The sequence below is a fragment of the Balaenoptera physalus genome, assembly GCF_965194825.1.
Source record: "Balaenoptera physalus genome assembly, chromosome: 10".
Lineage (NCBI taxonomy): Eukaryota > Metazoa > Chordata > Mammalia > Artiodactyla > Balaenopteridae > Balaenoptera > Balaenoptera physalus.
The window spans coordinates 99,339,715-99,346,862 of record NC_138889.1 but is presented as its reverse complement, the minus strand read 5'-3'; the positions used below and the strand labels follow the sequence as shown (position 1 = coordinate 99,346,862).

The 7,148-nt window shown below is 48.3% G+C and overlaps 1 protein-coding gene across 16 annotated transcripts in view; it reads left to right on the top strand.

Annotated features, from left to right (window-relative positions):
- The first annotated feature begins 2,390 nt into the window (after positions 1-2,390).
- The window catches only part of PHF21A (PHD finger protein 21A), a 195,265-nt gene continuing 190,507 nt past the window's right edge, over positions 2,391-7,148 (top strand). For 4 of the 16 annotated variants that reach the window (XM_082410765.1, XM_082410764.1, XM_082410762.1 and 1 more), the window contains exon 1: positions 6,106-7,055. The gene's annotated coding sequence lies outside the window, so the exon portion shown is untranslated. Of the gene's footprint in view, positions 2,412-4,232; positions 4,803-5,048; positions 6,064-6,105; positions 7,056-7,148 lie in introns of those variants that run through there. The other 12 variants (XM_082410753.1, XM_082410751.1, XM_082410761.1 and 9 more) reach the window with 9 other exon arrangements.

Genomic DNA, 7,148 nt, shown 5'->3' with positions numbered 1-7,148 from the left:
TATTTCTCCTGTATTTACAGTATCTCTGCATTAGACTGATAGTCCTTATAGGGAGATAGCTGTTTTGTTATTTTGAATGACATTTTACATTCTCTAATAGAATCCCGATATTAATTAAATATTTTCTGTCCAACAAAAGTTATTTAGGTTCCTACCTCCTAACCTACACACACACACGCACACACACACACACACACACACACACACGGTAAACGTAAAAAATAGAAACCATAAAAATACAAGAAGAAAATTGTAGGTATTTTTCTAATCTTGGACTTTGGATGACCTCTTGAAGCATGGAACAGAAGGCAGGAATATATAGGAAAACACTGACAGATTTGACTGCTTATATAAAAATTAAAAACTGTACTCCAATATTTAATAAAATTCAAAATTTGAGATTTACACCTTTGCTCAACAGGGTTTTGATGACTACTAAATGGCTTTTGGAGGGTAACTAGGTGGTAGGAGAACACACTCTAAGTCATTGTGCACCTGCTATTATTATTACGTCGTTCATGTCTGAAAGTTGAACAATTTACTTCAAAGGAGATTCTGATGGTGAACTTTCAATTCTCAGCTTATTTCTGCGATCTTCACTAACTTATACTAACTGTTTCTTTTTTCTTTACCATTTATGCCAGTTAGCCTTTTCAAAAATCCTACAGAGTATTATATTTATTTTATGTATGAGAAACACCAGGGTTCAGAAGGCCTAAATGTTTGCCTAAGGCCACACAGCTAGTGAGTGTCCACGTCGGGCACACTACGAGCTTGAGAAAGACCCACAGAAATATATCACAACCTTGAGTCACCCCGAGACTCCTTGGACGCCATATGCCACATCTGCACTGACAAGGTATTGGGACTCCACATGTTCACCTTCTCTAGTTACATTAACTCAGAAAATAAATTTGAAGGCACAGGAAAAGATATGTTATGTGGTTCCGTGTGCCAGACACTGTGCTAAGCACTTTCTGTGAATTATTTCATCCAGTTTTCTCAACAGCCCTACAAAGTAGGTATTAATAGCTGCATTTTACAAGATAGGAAACCTAAGGCTCTGAAAGGTTAAGTAATTTGCCTAAAGTGCCTTAGTTGAGAAGGAGTGATACTTCTTGGGTGTGGGAATCCACGGCTGCTTGGTTCCACTGCTCTTCACCATCTTAGAGTGAGGAAGAGTATGTGAATGCAAACGTGGTCCAACAATGAATCACAAGCTAGAGAATTCTTTTTCATAGAGTTTGATAGTTACATGAGTATTAGACAATTATTTGGTTAAACTATTTTAATTAAGTGTAAATATCTAAAACATGAGTTTGCATGACACTGATTTCTGACTGCTATTCAAACATCTTAGTAACCAAGCACCTTCCCGTACAAGAAGTTCAGGGGCTTTCATCATCAAAAGCTGGGTTGATAAACGACAGCCCATGGGCCCAATCCTGCCTACCCCCTGGTTTTTTGAGGCCCACGAGCTAAGAATGTTTTAACATTTCTTTTAATGGGTGAAAAAAGAGGAATATTTTCTGACACATGAAAAGTACATAGAATTCAAATGTCAGGGCCCATAAATAAAGGCTTTATTAGCACACAGCCAGGCTCATTTGTTTATATATTTTCTATGGCTGCTTCTGTGTTACTACTGCATAGAGTTGAGAAGTTGTGAGAGAGACTGTATGGTCTGCAAAGTCTAGATATTTCCTATCCAGGTTTCTACAGAAAAAAGTTTGCTGACTCCTGTTCTATAGCATTTACATATTCAGGCACAATTTGAATTTCTGAATTTTTTCTATGAAATTTTGAAACATTTTAAAGTTTTTTTCTTTCTTTTTTTTTTCCCCCAGCAAGAACACTAAAGTAGTCTTGCTCTGAAAAAATTTTGACAGCCTGGGCTGATTTGAAATGACACCATTAGATTATGGTCCAGTGCCTAGTGGGTCCTGCTTGAAAGGCCTCCACCTTTACTCATCTTTTAGATACACTAGCGTTACCTCTAGATTGTAAAGCTGCATCTTACTACCTGACCAGTCCTTCTTTTATTCATACTGACTGTGTTATGGGTTTAGTTTCACAACATTATGAGTTCATCCATCCAGGCTTCTTCTTCTTTTTTTTTTTTTTCAACCAGGCTTCTTGAATCATTTATAGGGATTTTCATTTTCGATCTCAAACTCTTACACACTTTCTCTGCTGTGAATTTTTTTAAAATGTAAAGCTCAGGGTACTAAATGGCCTACACATATAAAATAAAGCCCGTACTTTTATTTATTTTTTAGCTTTAAGAAATCAAAATTTTAAAAAATTGCTTTCTCTTGAGAAATGAAACTTAATTTTGCAGGTCACAGAAGTAAGAAAATGCCTGCATGTCCAAGGATCTCAAAGCACCTCTGGTGGGACTACATAACAAGGTAAAGAACGTCTATTTATTTTTAAATACTGTTTTTTTCTTGGAGGAATTAGTATTTAATGGAAAAGATGTGACTAGTAACAAATAGAGCCCAAGGCTATTTCTGGTTCTGTCATTGACTCACTTTGACTTTGGGCAGATCATCTCACCACTGTTGCTCTTTATCTGCAAAAACTGGACTTCATGTCTATGGGAGTTGCATGGCTAATCAATGCCTGGAAAATGCGTAGTGGCAGATGCTACAAAAGTGCTGAGCCTTAAAAACAAAACCACCCCCACCCCCCATTTGTATTCAGTTGAGGTTCGGGCTTATTGTTATTTAACATTCGGAGGCCAACAGTACGTTAAGTCCAGCGTGCTGCACAGAACAGATAATATCACTGTCCAGCAGGGATTTTTTTTTTTTTAATCTAAGATTTTGGACTTTTTTTTTTTTCTTTATTGTGGTTGGGGGTTGTTTTAGAATCTACTAGTATTTCCATACAAAAACATTCAGCTCTAAGTTGAAAACTATCGATTTGAAAATCTAAATAACCCCCCTGCAGGGGAAAAAATAAATAAATAAATAAATAAAAAGCCCTCCCCGCCCCGCCAAGAAATCTCTCAAAACAAGAATTCTTCTGATGTTTTTTTCCTCCCTGCAGTTCTCCATGTTACAGTCCTTGGAGGTAGAATAGGCATAAAATACTTTCACTAATAAAATATGACAAACCGCCGGATTATACGTGGCTGATTCCCAGCGACTGCCCTGCTACACAAAGCAGAAAAGTAAATGCCATCATCCCCCTTAGAACAAAAGAACTTAGGAATAAAAAACATGGAGAGGGGGGAGAAAGCAGTAATAAATAAAGGTGAGCGAAGGATCCCGTCCCCCGCCCCTCCCCGAAGCGAGTGTGGGACTAAGTACGGCTAATAAAGTGGTTCAAGGGTAGTTATTTGGAAAGGGGGCGGGGTGGCGAGGGGAGGGAGCGGGCGAGCGGCGGCCGGGGATTGCATGTTGCATTCGACTTGAGGTTGCATCTTTCTCCTGTTGCCTGGACCACGCTCTCCCATTGCAGTGCTTCCCCATCGCTTCTCTCCGTCCCTGCCCTCGCGGCTTTATTTCCCCCCTTCCAACTGCTGTTGCACTGGAGGGAGTTGGGGCCGCTCCGGAGCCCCTGTGCAGCTCCTGCGACGGGAGGGGGAGTTGGGCTCGGGCCGCTGAGTTGGGGGGGCCGCAGCGGGCTCCGGCCTCGCCTCGGCTGCAGCTACACGGGTGTCGAGCTGCAGCGCTGCACGGGCCCATCATTGCGGCGGCCCCGGAGTTTGGCCGCCGCCGCTCCTTGTTCAGCCCCATCACCGCCGCCGCCGCTGCACTGGAGTTTGGCTGCTGCTGCCCTACTTCACTCTAGTTTAGTTTCACTCACTTTACATCCGGGTTTTTTCCCTAGGCAATGGGGACCGCAGCACACCCCGTTCCTTAGGCAAAGTGAAATAAATTCGCCGCACCGACACGTCAAGTAGTCCGCCCGCCCGAGCGCCGCCGCGGGCCCCCACCGCCCCTCCCGCCGCCGCCCCGTCGCCCCCGGGGGGGACCGTGCGCCCCGGAAACCATGGGAGGAGGCGCGGGGGCCCGGGCCGGCCGCCGTACAACTCCGCCCGGCGGCCCCCTCCCTCCCCGCCGTGCCCCTCTACCCCGGCGCCTCCTCTCCCCCCGCCCTCGTCCCCGCTTTCCCAGCCCCAGTCCCTCTCGCCCGGCTCTCGGGAGCGGCGGGGACGCGCACGGCGGCGGCGGGCCGGCGGGGCCGCGCGGCGGGCTCCCGCGCGGGCGAGTGTGTCTGGGCCTGGGCGGAGGGATCCCCGGGCTGAGGCGGCGGAGGTGCTGCGGCCCGGGGCCGGGTGGTGAATGGGCTGGTGGTGCTCGCTGCTGCTGCTGAGAGGAGGAGGAGGAGGATGAAGAGTTGGGCTTGTTTGTCTCCCACAGTTTCTCTCCTGCTGCTCTGATTTTCCCCCCACATTCCGGCCCGGGGCCTGTGTGTCTCTCCTGGAGGAGGAGGAGGATCCAGTTCCTCCCCCCACCCCCTCCTCCCCACCCCCCCTTGCCTGGGGAAGAGGAGGAAAGAAACAGCCCAGAGAGAGAGGGAGAGAGAGAGAGAGTGAGTGAGAGAGAGAGGGGGAGAAGAGGAGAGGAGGAGGAGGAGGAGGAGGGAGAAGGGAACAACCTACCATCTTAACACACTAATATCTAAAAAGTGCGAGAGGCCCAGAGCAGCAGCAGAAGCAGCAGCAGCAGCTCCAGCTTCTTCCCTCCCTCCCCATGAAGAAGAGTTCCCTCCTCCTCCTCCTCCTGCTTCTCCTGCTCAGAGTTCCTGCCTCCAGCTGCCAGGGGGGACAGCCAGCCAGCAGCAGGAGGGTGCAGTATCCCAGCTTTTCCATTCTCTCTTCTCCTCACTCTCCTCTCTTTTTTTTTCTGGAGTAGCTCTATTTCCCCTCCCTCCCCCCTTCCCCTTCCCCCTCCCCCCTCCCTCCTTCTCTCTCTCTCTCTCTCTCTCTCTGTCTCTCTCTCTCTCTCTGTCTTGTCTCTGGTGTTTGTCTCTGGGAGGTACAGGGGCTGCTTGCTTGGAGTTTGTTTTTGGGGGGGAGGGAGGGGGAGGGGAGGGGTGTGTGGGAGGGAGGAGGGAAAAGGGGGTGTTCTCGGCAGGACCCCCTCAGTCAACTTGAGATTTGAGCAATAACTTCCCCTTCGGGGCGCCCCCCTGCGTGCCCTTCCTATTCCTCCCCCCATAAAAAAAAGACAATGGAAAAACCTTGTCTCCCCCTTCCTCCCCTCTGCCCTCCACCCCTCCCCAGGATAAATTGGAAGTAAGTTTATGAGCAGCCTCGGGAGCCTGGGCGCTGAGTGCTGGGCCGGAGCGGGTGACAGAGGCGGCGCACCGGGGGTGGCGGGGAGGGGGCGTCACATTGTCCCGGCGGGGGGCCGGGGAGGGGGCCGCCGGTGGGGGCGGGGGGCGGGGGGCGCGGAGCCTCGTCCGCCCCCTTGGGCTCTCCCTCCGCCCAGGGATGGTCGCCGGGGCTCTTTCACTACCCCCTCCCCCCAGGATGATGTCGGGGGGAAGTTTTTATTATGGTTATTTATTTAATTTTTTTTTTTTTTTGAAAACCATCTTGTTTGGTGACTGAGGGATCTGGTTTAAAAAAAAAAAAAGCTGCGGCTGCTGACGCTGCCGGGCCCGAGTGTGTGTGTGTGTGTGTGTGTGTGTGTGTATGTGTGTATGTGTGTGTTGGTGCATTTGTCTTGGGTGGCCGGAGCAGCGTTGGGGAAATTCCGCTTATTCTTCTTCTTCTGCAACTTGTTATTCCGGAGAGTGTGCCAGCACCCCTCACCCCGGGGCCGGTCCTCCCGCACTCGCCCCCGCATCCCGCGGCCGCGGGGCGCCCCCGGGACCCTGCGCCGGCCGGGGCCGCCAGGCCGCTCCAAGAGGGGCCGCAGCCGCCCCTCCCCCGCCCGCGCCCCCGCCGGGGGGAGGGGCGCGCGGAGTGGGACTCTTTCCGTTTGGTCCAGCCCCGTCGTGCACGCAGTTCCCAACACTTCTCGTCATCCTCTCTTTGGTCTCTTTATTCTGCTGAGCGGTGCTGTTAGGATTTCTTTTTTTCCCCTGACCACGTTCGCGATGGTGGGTAGCAGCAAGGTGGCCCTGGCAGGGGAGGGGTTGATGTCGAGATTGGGCACCGGGGGAAGAATGTCTCCTTTCAACTTTGTGACTTGCACCCCCGGAGAAGGCCACACGCCGGTTGTGGGGTGCAGATGTGCTGAGAGTGATTTCTAAGTAGTTGAGTTGTTGAGATGAGGGTTACGGCTGCTAATGGTAGGCAGGTTTTGTTTTTATTGGTGAATCTGGTGTCATCATATTCCGGTCATATGTTGAAATATTCTTTGTTTAGGTCTTGAAGTAGAGGATCTTACTTTTCACGTACACATTGTGTTGTTTTTAAATGATGTCTCTGCAAGTATGGCTTTCTAGAATTTCAAATGTGAGTTAAGGTCCGGGCGTATGCGGGCCTCAGCACTGGCCTTGACAGTGAACTTTGTGACTGTGTTTTGGATTTCAAAGATTTGCCCCATAACTGGAGTGCGAGCTGTGCATTTTTGTTAATAGTAGGTGTTAGGAATGTAGATGCTTGAGGTGGGGACGTTAGAGAAGGAAGAACATTTATATATTAATAATTGATAGCTGAATATTAGAAACAGATTAATTTGGGCTGATGAAATTTTTTTTTTTTTTTAAGCAGTTATGCACTCTAGGAAACCTTTTCATAGGCACACTTTTTAGGGGTTCTTTAGGGCACAGAGCTTGAATATCTCCTTTTAGACAGGTTACTCACCAACATCTGTAGCTTCATTGAGGGCCTGATAAGGGGACTGAAACTGGGGCTATGACATCTAAGTGTACTTTTCAGTGTTTATGTTGTTTGTTTACATCTGATGTTCACTCACGTTTGGGCAGTGGAAATAAATAGGTCAGATTTTCTTTTGGTTTTTGAAGACTAGCCCTCTCCCCCTCGTCCCCCCCTTTTTTTTAAGTTTCACAATTTACTTGGTTTCACAGCATTGTAGGAAACTGTTACTACATTTTTACTGGAAATACTATTATTCATTTTGATTTTGGTAAGTTCTTTTCTATTCTTTTTTTCTGTCTCTGTATATGGAATCTACATTGTGGGCTCAAAACTGGCTTATTAAGGGCCGTTTAAAATGTCT